Source organism: Canis lupus, chromosome 11, assembly GCF_048164855.1.
Source record: "Canis lupus baileyi chromosome 11, mCanLup2.hap1, whole genome shotgun sequence".
NCBI lineage: Eukaryota > Metazoa > Chordata > Mammalia > Carnivora > Canidae > Canis > Canis lupus.
Window position 1 is genome coordinate 58,685,638 of NC_132848.1, and position 14,412 is coordinate 58,700,049.

Consider the following 14,412-nt stretch of genomic DNA (forward strand, 5'->3'; position numbering starts at 1 on the left):
ACTCCCCAGATGACCATGTCCAGCGCACAGTAAGAGGGAGGAAAGGTCAACTTTGAGAGACATCTCCCAGAAGACCCAAGCTTTGGATCCGTCTAATTCCATTTTTATCATTTACCCTCTGACCTAAGGGTTGGCATTTTATGGCAACTTAGCAGGAAAAGGGCTTTTGACATCTCAGATTGGTAATGATTTGGAGTCTCAAAGTGAGTCGTATCAGTGAAGCACATTACTTTTTTTTTTTTAATCAATTAAATCAACTTTCATTCTTTCTGCTCTCCTTTTTTCAGGATAAACTAAGCACCAGTTAATTGAATACTGTTGGTATATATTCCTTTTCAAAAGCATAGTTCTTATTTGTCTCTTCTTAGGTGCAGCTGATTCTGATGGTGTTTTTGTTGTCACTTTTTAATGTTTGAGCTGTCGCTGTGATCTTTAGCAGACCTTTCTTTGGGTTGGTATATGTGGCTTTTTCACAATACCATCAAGTACTTCCAAAATTGTCCAAAAACAAACAAACAAACAAACAAACAAACAAACAAACAAAATTGTCCTTAGGTTTTGACAAGAGGTCAATCCCATATTCAGCATTGGTTTTCCTGTCCCAGCAGGGAATCTAGTTTCTGTGAGGGCACTTTAGTTCCTCATAACTACTGGAGGTGGCTTAAATTGTTATAGACCTAAAATAGAAAGAAAAAAAAGGGACGCCTGGGTGGCTCAGTGGTTGAGTGTCTGCCTTCAGCTCAGGGCATAATCCCAGAGTCCCGGGATTGAGTCCAGCATCGGGCTCCCTGCGGGGAGCCTATTTCTCCCTCTGCCTACGTCTCTGCCTCTCTCTCGGTATCTCTCATGAATAAATAAATTTTTAAAATCTTAAAAAAAAAAAAAACACACTTTTTTTAAAGTCATGAGGTATACTAATATTTTAACTCTTTTTTTTGCCTTGTTTTAATAGGACCTTTGCCATGCTTTGGTGCACCATATTATATATACTGCATTTCTAAAGATTATATTGGGTAGTATCATCTAAAAGATGAGAAGGCTTTCTTTTCCTTTTCTGGTTTTGATTCTTGGCTCTAGCTCTCTAAAGTTGGCTTCAAAGACTATAAAAATATAGGGCACCTATTATATAGAATTTCTTAGAATTAGGGGACCATGAGAGAGAAAGCCTAAGTCTTTCAGGTTTGACCTAAGCTCTCTGTCAGTTCTGGCTCCAACAGGAAAGCAAGAGCCCTCTGAAAAGGAAGTAATTTGGAGAGAGTTAAATGAAAGGCCTAGTAACAAAGGTGTGGGCAGGATATAGAGAAACGACAGGGATGGGGTAGCCCCTCCATCACCCTTGGGTCTGTTGCCAGACCTGGGGAGCATTAGCTGTAGGAGCAGACTGCCTGACAGGAGCTGAGACCTGGGGGAGAAAGTTGAAGGTAACCTACCTGAATCCCAGCAAGAAGCTCTCCGGGGAGTAAATTCCCCAGGTGTATCCTCCTCTGACCCTCTCACCTTCCCCTGATTTTGCCCTCAAGCTGAGGCCAGTCAGAAACTGAAGGACAAAAGTGCCTGTTGATGGAAGCCTCAAAAGTCAGCCATGGAGGGCTCAGAGCAGGAGGAGAGAAGGGTAGAGAGTAGAATGGAGGGGTGGAAAATAGCCCGCTCGTGCTCCTTTCATTTTTTTTTTTTCTTGATGGAAACTAGTATTATTATCACAGAAGAGAGCCTCTGGTCATTTTAATGTTGAACAGTAATTCCTATCATTTATAAATGTCTTTGAGTAGATATAATCAATTAAAGATACCAGTAAATATAACCAAATCAGTAGCAAGAATCATTACAGACATTTAAAACTCTACCCAGCTTTAAATGAGTCAGTTTTGATGAGCCATAGTTTTACTCTGCTGTCGAGGGGTGTCAGAAGAATTGACCTATAGAAAGCATTAGTACACTGAGAATGGTTGCTTTCTAAAATTGGTATTTTCTATTCACGTTACATTTTTACATTCTCACATATCTTTAAAAATAACGTGTAAACATCTTTGGCCCATCTCCAGAGGTTTTTATCTTCACATTAAGAAAAAGAACAAATTAGAAACTTTGAGCTGTACAAATGTCTAGTGCCAATACCCAGGGCTTTTTTTGTATGGATTAAATTATCGTGCAATCCCAATTTTGGATTCTGAGGTAAGTGCATGATCACGACACAGGTGGATCACAAAGTCATCTTTTTCATAACTTATAGACAGGATCCATAGTATCTCCAAATGTGTCATGTGGTCTATTATTAAAATCCGCATGAGCTGAACAGCCGTTGGTCTTTCAAGTTTCACACGGTTGGGCCGTGGTTCATTGTTTGTTTTGAAATGTCTCCTGTATGACACACTTGTCCCCATCTCCTCCTCCCCGAACTGCTTAGATTAACCGTCTGCATAGGGAATAGGAATAATGGAGATTTTTATTTGATATATTTAGTTGGGACGTGCGTTCAGACAAAAACCTAACTCTGTGATGAGAAATACAAAATAAATACCGACTGAACTACTTTTATGGAAATGGGCATATAAATATTCAGTAACTTCTGTTCCTCTAAGCGAGGGCTTGAGTTCTCAGGGCACCTGGGTCAGCAGGCTGTATTTGCTCAAGGTCCTTTATTAACAGGCACTGAGGCCTGCAGCTTTTGGCTGGCTGTCCAGGGATGAGGAAAAGAATGTGGGAATTGACCCTTTCTGTTTCTATCTTTATATTTTTCACCTTTCACTTGATGAAGGAGGGGTTCAAACCCTTCCTCCTGCCTTCTCACTTCAGGAGCTGTGTCACATAGGGCCACCAGTCAGAATCGCACACTCAGCTTGAGCATGTTTCCCCGTCCTCAGCCGGGCCCTGGGCTTGTGGCCACTTCTCCTGCCTTCTCAGACTGGGAAGGTTGTGTCTCCCTTGAGAAAAATGTCTGAGGTGGAAAAGTACATTTTTGACACCTAAATTGTATTGTCTTGGCACCAAGTTAATGTGGTTTACTTATGAACTATAGACAACTGTAGAAATGATGACATTAATAGGTTTCGTCATCTCTCGATTAGATGTACTTGGTCTAGCTGTTCAGCTGTCTGACCTGGCTCTGGAACATGTACCCAATCGTGTTGTAAAAAGAAGTTTTAAGAAGCAGTGTTTTTTATACACTTGTATCTAGCAAGCCTTATGTCTTCATTAAATACCATTTGTTTTCCAGAGAGGGAAATCTGTAATATAATTAGAAAATCACTTTTAAATTTGAATATCATCTTTAGTGCTTCTGTCCTAAATGATACAGAATTACAGGGCCGAGTGGCTGTCAGGAGAAACATTTAGTACACGTGTGTATTTTTTTTTTCATTTCCCTATTATCCAGTAGTAGGTAAATATTAATATATCTCCTTTTTTTCTGTTTTCTTCCCAGTTTTATTGAGAAATGATTGACCTCACTCTATAAATTTAAGGCTTACAGCACGATGGTATGATTTATGTATGAAATATATTGCCACAATAGCTTCATTGAGCCTCCCTCCATCCTCTCATAGAAATACAGTAAAAAAGAAAGAAGGAAAAAAAAACCTTGTCCTTGTGATGAGAACTCTTAGGATTTACTGTCCGTCCCATATATCACACAGCAGCGTTAACTATGGCCCTCATGCTCTACATTACATCCCCAGCACTTAGTTACCTTATAACTGGAAGTTTGTACCTTTGACCACTTTCTTCCAATTCCCTTCCCTGTTCCCTTCTGCCTCTGGTAACCATAAATTTGGCTTGTTTGTTTCAGATGCCACACGTAAATTACAGCATATGGCAAATGGCCCGATTTCCTCAGTTTTTAACGGCTGACTAATATTCTATTGTTTATGTCTCCACATCTTCTTTATCTTCATCCCTTGAGAGACACTTAGGTTGTTTCCATGTCTTGGCTATTGTAGATACTGGTGCTGTGCACATGGAGGTGCAGGTGTCTTTTTGAGTTAGTTTTTTTCTTTCCTTTGGATGCATTTCTAAAATGTGGGATTATTGGATCATATGGTAGTTGTATTTTTAATTGTTTGAGGAACCTCCATACTATCTTCCACAGTGGCTGTAGCAGTTTGCCTTCCTACCAACAGTGCACAAGAGTTCCCTTTCTCCACATCCACACATCCACTCTGGTATCTGTCTTGTTGTCTTGAGGATGGCCGAACAGATGTGAGATGATGTCTCATTGCGGTTTTAATTTGCATTTGCCTTATGCTAGTGATGTTCAGTATCTTTCCATGTACCTGTTGGCCTTTCCTATATCTTTTTTGGAGAAGACCTCTCTTGAGGTCTTTAGCCCATTTTTTAAGTTTTTGTTTTTTTCTTTTGCTACTGGATTGTATGAGGTTTAAATATATATATATATATATATATATATATATATATATATATATATATTTATGATGTTTACCCCTTTTCAGATACATGATTTGCAAAAAAATTTCCCATTATGTAGATTGTCTTTTCACTTTTTTGATGGGTTCTTTTGCTGCACAGAAACTTTTTGTTTGATGTAGTCCCACTTGTTTATTTTTCAGTTTGTTGCTTGTGCTTTAGGTGTCATATCCAAAAAATCATCACCAAGATTCATGTCATGGAGCTTTGTTGCTATGTTTTCTTCTAGGAGTTTCCAGGTTTCATGTCTCACTTTCACGTCTTTAACCCACTGAGTTAATTTTTGAGAGTGGTATAAGAAAGGGGTCCAGTTTCATTCTTTTGCATGTGAGTATCCAGTGAACCCAGAACCGTTTATTGAAGAGACTGTCTTTTCTCCATTGAGTATTCTTGGCTCCTTTGTCAAATATTAGGTTGACCATGTATGCTTGGGTTTATTTCTGGGCTCACGAATCTGTCCCATTGGTCTGTATGTTTTTATGCTGGTACCATACCGTTTTAATGACTGTAGCTTTATAGTACAGTTTGAAATCAGGAAGTATGATATTTCCTGCTTTGTTCTTTCTCAGGATTTCTTTGGTTATAGGTGTCTTTTGTGGTTCCAAATAAATTATAGAAGTAGGAATACTTCTGTGAAAAATGCCATTGGAAATCTAAAATGGGGATTGCAGTGAGCCTACAGATGGATTTTGGTAGTAGTGGCATTTTAACAACATTAATTCTTCCAATCCACAAACGTGGGATATTTCTGTCTTCTTTAATTTTTTTCATCAAGATCTTACAGTTTTCAGCATAGAGATTTTCACCTCTAGCTAAATTAAGTCCTAGGTATTTTATTATTTTTTAAAGATTAAAAAAAATCTCTATTTATTCATGAGAGACACAGAGAAAGAAAGAGAGGCAGAGACACAGGCAGAAGGAGATGCAGGCTCCATGCAGAGAGCCTGATGTGGGACTTGATCCCGGGTCTCCAGGGTCACGCCCTGGGCCAAAGGCAGGCACTAAACTGCTGAGCCACCCAGGGATCCCCTATTTTATTATTTTTGATGCTGTTATAAATGAGATAAATTTCACTGTTTTTTCAGAAAAGTTGTTAGCATCTAGACGTGCTACTGATTTTTTTGTATGTTAATTTTGTATCTTGCAACTTTAGTCAATTCATTGTTTAGCCCTAACAGTTTTTTGGTGGAGTCTTTAGTATTTTCTATATATAAAATCATGTAATCTACAAATAGAGAAACAGTTTTACTTCTTCCTTTCCAATTCTGATAGCTTTTATTTCTTTTTTTTTTTTTTTTTGCTTGTTTCTCACTAGGACATTCTGTACTATGTTGAATAGGAGGGGTGAGAATTGTTACCCTTGGCTTGTTCCCGGCTTCAGAGGAAAAGCTTTTAATCTTTCACAACTGAGCATGATGTTAGCCGTGAGCTTGTTTTATATGACCTGTATCACACTGAGATATGTTCCTTCTCTGCCTAATTTGTTAAGAGTTTTTTCTCATGAGTCAATGTTGAATTTTGTCAAATGCTTTTTCTGCATCTATTGAAATGATCATGATTCTTTTCTTTAACTCTATTATGAGGTATCACATTGACAGTTTGCTCATTTTGAACCATCCTTGCATCCCCAGAATAAATCCCACTTGGTCATGGTGAATGATCTTTTCAATGTGCTACTAAATGAAGTTTACTGGTATCTTATTGAGAATTTTGGCATCTATATTCATCAGGGATATTGGCCTCTTATTTTCTAGTAGTGTCCTTTTCTGATTTGGTATTGGGATAATACTGACCTTGTAAAATGCGTTTGGGAGTGTTCCTTCCTTTTTGATTTTTATTGGAAGAGTTGGAGAAAAATTGGTGTTAATTCTTCTTTCAATGTTGGGTACTTTTCCCTAATAAATCTACTTCATGTTGGGCTTTTCTTCATTGGGATAATTTACATATTTTAAAGTAGAAGTATTCCTGTTAAAATTTTTTATTTGAAATCATTCTCCATTTGTGGCCATTTTTTATAGCAAAGCTAAGTTAGTTAATAAAGTTTTTTTTTTTATCAACTGTGTTATCACTACCATTGCCTCCAACATTTGAAACCTTTGGTGTCTCTAAATTCCCCTTGTCTTTTGATTCTGGAGTCTTTAACTTTTACAAAGAGTTGACTCAGTGAAAGTCAAAGCAACACTTAGCTCCCTTGGGGCTTTCTTTTACATCTAAAACCTCAATAGATGTCCAGTGTTTATCTGGAAAGTGGCTGGCTGCATTCTGGCAAGGGCCTGAGGGAGTCCTTGGCATTAATCCCACTCTGACAGCCATCTGCTTGGTCATCACAATAGGACAGTGATGTCAGTGATGGAAAGATGACAATACAAGAGTTAGAGATGTAAAGTTTCTTTAATTTTGGAGCATTGGAAAACCATAGAAATGGTTACATAAGGCAGGAACTAACAGCATCTCCCTCGCCAGTGTTATATCAAGGCTTCACAAGTCCCCAGAGGACCCCAATGAAACAGCATACTTATGAGAACTTTTTCCAAGTAAAAGAGGCTCCCCTTACTGTTCTCTTCAGGGTTTTATTTCATATGTTTTAATATTCCATCTCCTCCCCAAACACATACCTGAGTGTTCAGGATAGTCTGACTACATGCCTGCAAGCTCAAGAGGCATAACCACTTTAAAACAATTCTCACACACTGCACCATGTTTGCATGAGATCAGGGGAACTGACTTCAGCTTTGCCAGTCTTGCCTCAGCATGCCCTGGTTTCAGGTTGTGTGAGGTTATCTCCAGCACAGTGGGATAGGGTCCTTGGTCATCCTTCTGCTTACCTGTTGTGCCTGCCAAGATCTTCCTTGTTTGTTCTTGTTCTTTGTGGCCAAGTCTGAGATTGGCTTTGTGGAGGATGACCTTTTTGGGCTTTGCTCTATTATTCTACTCCTGTTGGTGGGAGGCCTTAAGAATTGAGCAATCACAGGCCTCTGCTGTTTGCTAGGTTTAGAGATTCTCATGAAGCGCCTCTCCCGCAGCTAGGATGTCAACTCTGTGAAAGCAAAATTTCTGATACAGTGCCTCTTCTCCAAATTCGCTAACAGTGCCAGGACTCGGTAAATGATTGTTGATTGTGAATAAACTCCTTAACAATTTAACAAGATTTAGGTTAATTTCTAGTTACTGATACCCACTAGGTATCAGAGTCTGAGTTCTTGTTGGCATCTTGTCTTTATATCCATAATCCAGTTTGGAAATTTCTTCCTCTAAGCATTTGGCACCCCTGACCATTTTTCCAGCTCTCAGGTTAGTCTCCCCCTGACTTCTGCCTTCAGACAATTCCAAACAATAGCCCTTACTCTTAGTCTCTGTGGCATTGAGAGTAACTATCTCCTTTTTCTGGCAAGGAGTGTGTGACACAGATGATCAGGGATTATCCAGGGGACCAGGCACCTCCTCCCTCATTCATATGTGCTGTGAGCTTCCTTCCGGGTGGATGGGTGAATGGTGCCTCCAGTAGTCCCCACACACAGGGATTTGTCCCTAGGCACCAGTGGCCTGCTGGTGGCCCCCTGGATCCACATTTGAGTGACCCCAGCTGTCAATATCGCAGTGTCTCTCCATAACCCCCACTTGTGGACCTACAGGTAAATCAGGACCCTGAAGGGTCATCATCTCCTCATCTCAGTAGTGCTCAACTATGAAGCGGGCAGTTTGGGCACCCCCAAACATGCATGAGGGGGGTGCTTGTCCTCAATGGAATCCCTCCCCCAGTCCTCCATGGTGCATGAAATTATGTCACCCTCCATCCATCTCAGCTACCCAGTATGAGGAGATGCCGGGGTGGCATTGCGGGAATTATTCTTAGCAGGGGATTATAAAGAAGGAGTCTGTGAATACTCCTACATTAATATTTTAGTCCCTCTGTTACATTTTTAACTATCAATCTCTACCATATGTTCCTTGGGAAACCAAGAAGCTTTTACCAATCCACAATTAGAAACAGATTCTGAGCCTTTTATAAATGTTGGTTTCCTCATCTCTGAACAGTTGGGTCCCAGCACCAAATGACCGCAAGACTGCACTCTAGCACTAGGGTTTTGCAGACCTTTTCCTAAATTGTGCTTATGGCTGAATGGGGAAGGCCCTAAAATTTATCCTCTCCTATTTTATCACATATCTTCTGAATCAGTTTATACGGATTTATGAACTTAAGCAAAAAGAAAATCCTGTAAGGAAAACTATACACCATGTGTTTATAAAGAAACACTAGGGTATTTTGGTTTTGTTTCAGCCCCAAATTAAGAGCCTCCTTTAATCCTTGGATCCTGAATATATTGGTCCATGGTGTCAAGATACTTAAAGTTCCACTGAATTGTCAATATTGTGTGAGTCTCTTAGTTCCTCAAGGGTCAGCACCGCACTGTCCTGGTTACCGCCATGTACCTAACACGGTGCCATGCTCAGAGTACCTAGTAAATAAATATTTGTTGAATGAGTAGATGAATGGATGAACTTACTTAGCCTGCTTCTCTTAATATTTAAATCTATTCATCTGTCCTCAAAACGGCCTACAAATCCCTTCGTCGTCAGCAGCCACATCCATCCATGTAGAATCTGGCCATGAGACTGCTCTGGGTTCAATAATTTTATCTTCATACCATCTGTCCGTTAGGAATTAAATGACTGTTTGGTCCGAAGCCATTTAAATAACCTGAGGCAAAAAAGACCTGAAAAGAAAAGTCTGCGTTATTATAGCCATCACATCTATTTTACATACAAAGCTTCTTTGTCAGCAGATTTAAAGTGAAACAACATGTTCACAAGTGGTGAAGTATAAAAATATTGCAAAGGTTAACTAGATTGGCCTGAATTGGAAGAAACCACCATCTCTAGGTAATCCCAAATTTTTCTTCTAACCTTTTCTGCTATGTTTAGGGAGAGAAACCTCTCCCAAGGCTTTTTTTTTTTTTAATGCTGTATTTAGGGGCTCCTGTGTGGCACAGTCGGTTAAATGTCTGCCTTCCACTCAGGTCATGATCCCAGAGTCCTGGGATCAAACCCCACATTGGGCTCCCTGCTCAGCGGGAGTCTGCTTCTCCCTCTCCCCCACCCCTCTCCCGCTTGTGCACGCTCTCTCTCTCTCTCTCTAATAAATAAAATCTAAAAAATAAAAGTAATAAAAATAAATAAATGCTGTATTTAATCAGTCACTGCCCATTTCAGGTTTGCCTGAGGCATGATGAGCTTGACAAATCAAGACTGTGCTCCCCTCCACGGGGAAATAAATGAATAAACAGCCTGGCACTTCCCCTTTCCTCGCTCCACTGGCCTCACAGAGGCCCTTTGTCATCACTGATCAGTAGCTGCTTTGTGAGCTCAGATGGTAAGAGCTGCTAAGAACGCACCATCTTGCTAACAGGTGCTTCTGAATTCACCCTCAAATTTCCCAGGTCGAGAGCTGTCAGACCCGCTACACCCTATCCCAAAGTTTGGTCTGATAAGTGCGAAGGAGCCTCGAATTCTATGTTTCCATCCCATTCGTGCCGATGGACTGACCTTAGAGCCTAAGAATTGGCTCTTCGGGGACCCGCCGTTGCGTGGCGGTCGCGTGGAAGCGAGGCTCAGACCTGCCTCCAGGGCCGCGATTGCACGTGTGCGGGGCAAGCAGGGCAAGCAGCGTCCCTGCTCTTCCAGGGCGTTTCTCTCTAGGCTGAGTTGTTCTTTATTCTGTCCCTTGGTTTTGTCTAGTTCTGCTCTCCCAGCTGGTCTGAATAAGGTAGCAGGTTTCCTGTTCTTTAACAAGGTGGGAGGAAGTGAAGTTAGGTATCCATTAAACTCCCCAAATGCTCCCCAAACGCTGCCATTAGCCATTCCAAAGGCCTATTGCTTGCCTACGGAGCTCTGTGGAAAGCAGAATAGTTGGGGTTTTTTTAAGGGAATGTAATGCTACCTTTATAAATGATTTCCCTTATTCAATTCTCTTGATTTTATGTATTGTTTGAAGCAAAAGAATGACTTCTATGTAACTGATAATTTTAGGAATGAAACCTACCATAGTTTGTTCATTTTTTATCATCAAAAAAATGTGTGCCAGGGCTTGTAAATGCAGAGGTGGAGTGATTTTTTTTGAAAGATTAATACACCCAGGAAATCATAGTCTTACAGTATAATCAGTCAACTCAAGCCCCCTGGCTCACGGAGACCGCACACCACACATAAGTGAGCAATTTTCTGATGAGAGGAAGCATCTCTTTCAGGACAGTGACAGGGTTGGGTGCAGTTGTTTTTATCGAGCCTCTGAACATCTCTCAGATTTCCATTTGGAGGGAATGGGTGCTATCAGGTTCATTTCCCTCCCCTTTTCTACTGTTGTGTGGTCATGTTGTGGTAACTGGGGGGAGATGTTTGCAGAAACAATTGTTGGGGTGCATGATATGTACCCCTTGAAACAGCGTCTCTGGCTATAAGGTGTGGGGAATCTGGGTGTTATGTGTTTGTTAAGCATATTGGCTCGCTCTTTAGCCACCCCCACCCTACTCCTTTGAAGTTCCCGTCATGCTCTGCCATCTTCTCTCCCTTCCTGTTCTTGTCAGTTGTCAACTTCCTGTCTCTGAGGAGTTCCCCTAATGATCAACTGACTGACTGACCCTGGCTCCTGCCAGCCATGGGTTACATCATCACCATTGTCCATCAGTGACTTAAACTTCTCTCCTCTAGATTTCTCATTCCCAGTAATCCTGATCTTAATTCTCATGAAAGCATCTTCGCCTTGATGCCTCCATTTTTTCTAGATTCATCAGTTTCTCCTGGCCTCACTATCTTTTTGTCTGCCTGAATGCCACTTTTCCAGTCCTGTTGGCTCTTCACCCCTGTATTTCTCCTACAGCACATATCTCCGTTCTTCTGACTAGAAAATTGCACTAGTGTAGATTGCCCTCACCAGCGTCCACGCTGCCAGCTGCACCGAAGCCCTCTCCAGTGCTCCTTCATGTTCATTCTTGTCTTTGGTTGTCCCCCTCTGCTAGTCACTCGATAGTCAAAGACAATTCTGTCCCTTCCTCATCCTCCTGCCCAAACCCTACCCCCTCCACTCTAGGTACATGGCTTTTCTACCCTACGTCATTGAGAAAACAGAAGCTATTGGGCATGAACCACATCTTGGCATTTCTTTATCTCTTCTCTGTCTTGCTTCCCATCCTTCACCCATGTTAACCGTTCACTCCTTTTCTTCTTAGAGGAATGAAATCCCTACTCCTATTCAAGGCTAGTCCCTCATCTGGTGCTTGGACCTCAGCCTCCCAGCCATCCTTGCTCCCCAGTCATCGCCTTTCTGTCCTATGTCCCTTATCTCACTCGCCCCAAACTGGATCCTTGTCCTCAGCCAAGAAATGCGTTCTAGTCTTTCCCATCCCCATCAAACTATGCTCAGGAAGTAAGTAAATCCTTTGACTGATCTTATACCCTTGCACACACATTCCTGCCCTCACCTTCTTCCCCTTTCTCCTTCTCACCCAGGCTTTACCAGTACCAAGTCTCTCCTTCACTCTCTAGCCCATTCCATCAGTCGATTAGGTGATTTTCTAATAATCACATTTAAAAAGTTAAAAGAGATGATGAAATTAATTTTAATAGTGTATTTTATTTAACCCAATATATTAAAAATATTTCCACATATAATTTATTGTGAAAATTGTTGAGTCATTTTATATTCCTTTTTAAAAATTATTTTTACTAGGTCTTCAAAATCTAGTGTTTATTTTACAGTTACAGCACACTTTAATTTGGACTGGCTGCATGTGGCCAGTGGATACCACATTGGATAGTGAAGTTATATCCATTCTTCTCTCACTTACTTTTTAGAAACCATCTTTCCTGGCCCTCTGACTACCTCTTCACTCATTTCTTCTCAGTGTCCCTGGTCTGCCCCCTCTTCTAGCCATTCACATGCTGTTGGTCCTCAAGCTTCTACTCTCTTCTTGATCAGTCTTGTATATTCCACCCATTGGCTGATGGTTATCTGAGTCACACCTCTTAATTGAGCTTCCAGCCCACTGATGTCCAAAGTTTACCATGCCACAATGCAGCTCATCATCTTTTGTCATGACTCTTCTCCTGTCTTAGTCATTGGTACCACCATCCACCCAGGTGCCCAGGCAGAAAACTGGTATTCCACTTGGATTGCTCTCCTTCCTTCAACCCCTAGAGCTAATCAGTTACAAAGTTCTTGAAGTCTCCTTTACCAGTACCCCTTTAAAGATTCATTTTTTTCCTTTTTTGCAACCTTTGCTTTAGTCAAGATCTTCATCATTCTTCCCTTAGATTATTGGAGTGGCCTCTTCAGTAGTCTGCTCACCTTACTCATAGTTCCCTCCTTTCCATATTCACCAAAAATGGCCAACTCAGGGACTGTATCCCCATTTTTGTTTTTTAAAAAAAAAGGGGGGCGAAGGAGGGGGCTGCCTTATAGGCTTCAGTCCAAAGCACTTTGAAGATGGTGGACTTCCCTCAGGGCATCCCATAATTCTCCTATCTGACTCTCTCCCTTCCACTCCATTTCACCACTGAGCAGTTTCCACAGGTGGTTCTGGAAGACCTAGGAATACATTTAACAGAATCCAGCTCCTTCTATTTTTGCAGATCTCCCTTGGCTTTGTAGAATTTTCTGCAACCTGGATTTATCCAAGAGCAGTGGTCCTTAACCTCTCACTCTCAAATCACATACATCTTTGAAAATTTGCTTAAAACCTGCCTCATGTCCCCAGAAAAAATGCCCAAGTACAAACACAATTTAGCATGGGTTGATAGGACTCATCGGAGGACAATGCTCAAACAGTGCTCAGATCATCTGCTGGCTCCCACCAAAAAGGATCAAAGGTAGCTTGGTTTCCCGAGACATTTTGGAAAATTCTTGGAGCATTTTATGGCACATTTTAGGATCTTAAGAAAGCTACGGTTCCTCCAAGGACCCTTTAACGTTGTCTGACTAACAACACTGAAAACAATTCCAAACTTGCATTTCTTGACTAAATGTAGCTGATTTTCTCCACACCCACACCCCTCTTTATAGAAGCTGTTTGCAACAACTTTGTTTCTTACCGGCTTTCTGAGCCTCCCTCCCCAGTTGGCTGTCATGTTGCGCTCATCTGGGGGTGTGACTGATTTTCCTCACGGCTTCCGTCTTCTGTCCTCTCAGACGCTTCCCTAAGAACCTTGGCTCTGAGCCGTCTCCTGTGTATCTCAGGTCATCATGTGCTCCGCTCCCCCCAGCACCCTGGGGAGGGGGTAAAGAGGGGTGAGCACCGGGCCCGGCCACCTCTGGGGGCCCCCGTGGGGCGAGAGGCCGTGTCAGTAAGACCCCACACACCTTCAAGGGAGTCTAAACTTTCTCTTCCGCAGCCCAGCTGCCGGACCACAGGATTGCAGCACCAGTTGACCTTCTCATGGTCCTTCCCTGCCCAAGAATGTGCCATTTCCAGAGGACACGGGGCGGCCCCGTAGGGACTCTCCCCACTGACGTGGGTGGCTGTTGCAGCCTGCACCCCCAGCACTGGACGAGAACTCTACCGCCTCCTTACTTAAGCCTGTCACATGCTCGAGGCCACAGGCCTCCCCTCAGCTTCTTGCCTCTACTCCCTCTTCCTTGCAAAGCCGCTCTTCTGCTCTCTCAGAGCTCAGGCCCATCCGTCATCCTCGCTCCTGCTCATCCAATTTGTTTGCTCCTTTGCCAGGCTCCCTCCTTAAGGTTCTTGCCCAGTGGAAACTCTCTTCTTTGTTTACCTGAGTGGCCTCAGAGTTCCACTTGCCCCCAGAGGCCCCTTGGTGTGTCTGCTCCACCCCTCCGGGATGCCCAGCTCCTCTCCTCCCAGGCTCTCCTCCACCTTCCCCAGTCTCCCCGCTAATCCCTGCTGTGCTCACTCCCGTCCTGGCTCTCCCTGGCTCTCCCGTCCTGAGTGCCCGCGGGGACAGCCAGCTATAAAGAGTTTATTGGACTGAAAAGTGAGTGAA

At 42.2% G+C, this 14,412-nt stretch overlaps 1 protein-coding gene and 1 long non-coding RNA gene across 10 annotated transcripts in view; one reads left to right on the plus strand and one right to left on the minus strand.

Moving 5' to 3' along the window:
• Window positions 1–14,412, plus strand: part of EML6 (EMAP like 6) — a 270,058-nt gene that overhangs the window by 231,268 nt on the left and 24,378 nt on the right. The window lies entirely within an intron of this gene.
• LOC140600246 (uncharacterized) lies at window positions 6,794–14,336 on the minus strand. Of its 2 annotated transcripts, XR_012003472.1 has the most exons (4): window positions 13,772–14,336; window positions 13,504–13,678; window positions 9,964–10,200; window positions 6,794–9,134 (listed from the first exon to the last, which is right to left on the minus strand). It is a non-coding gene; the product is annotated as an uncharacterized lncRNA (long non-coding RNA). The 2 variants fall into 2 exon arrangements; XR_012003471.1 differs by having other exon boundaries at window positions 13,504–14,336.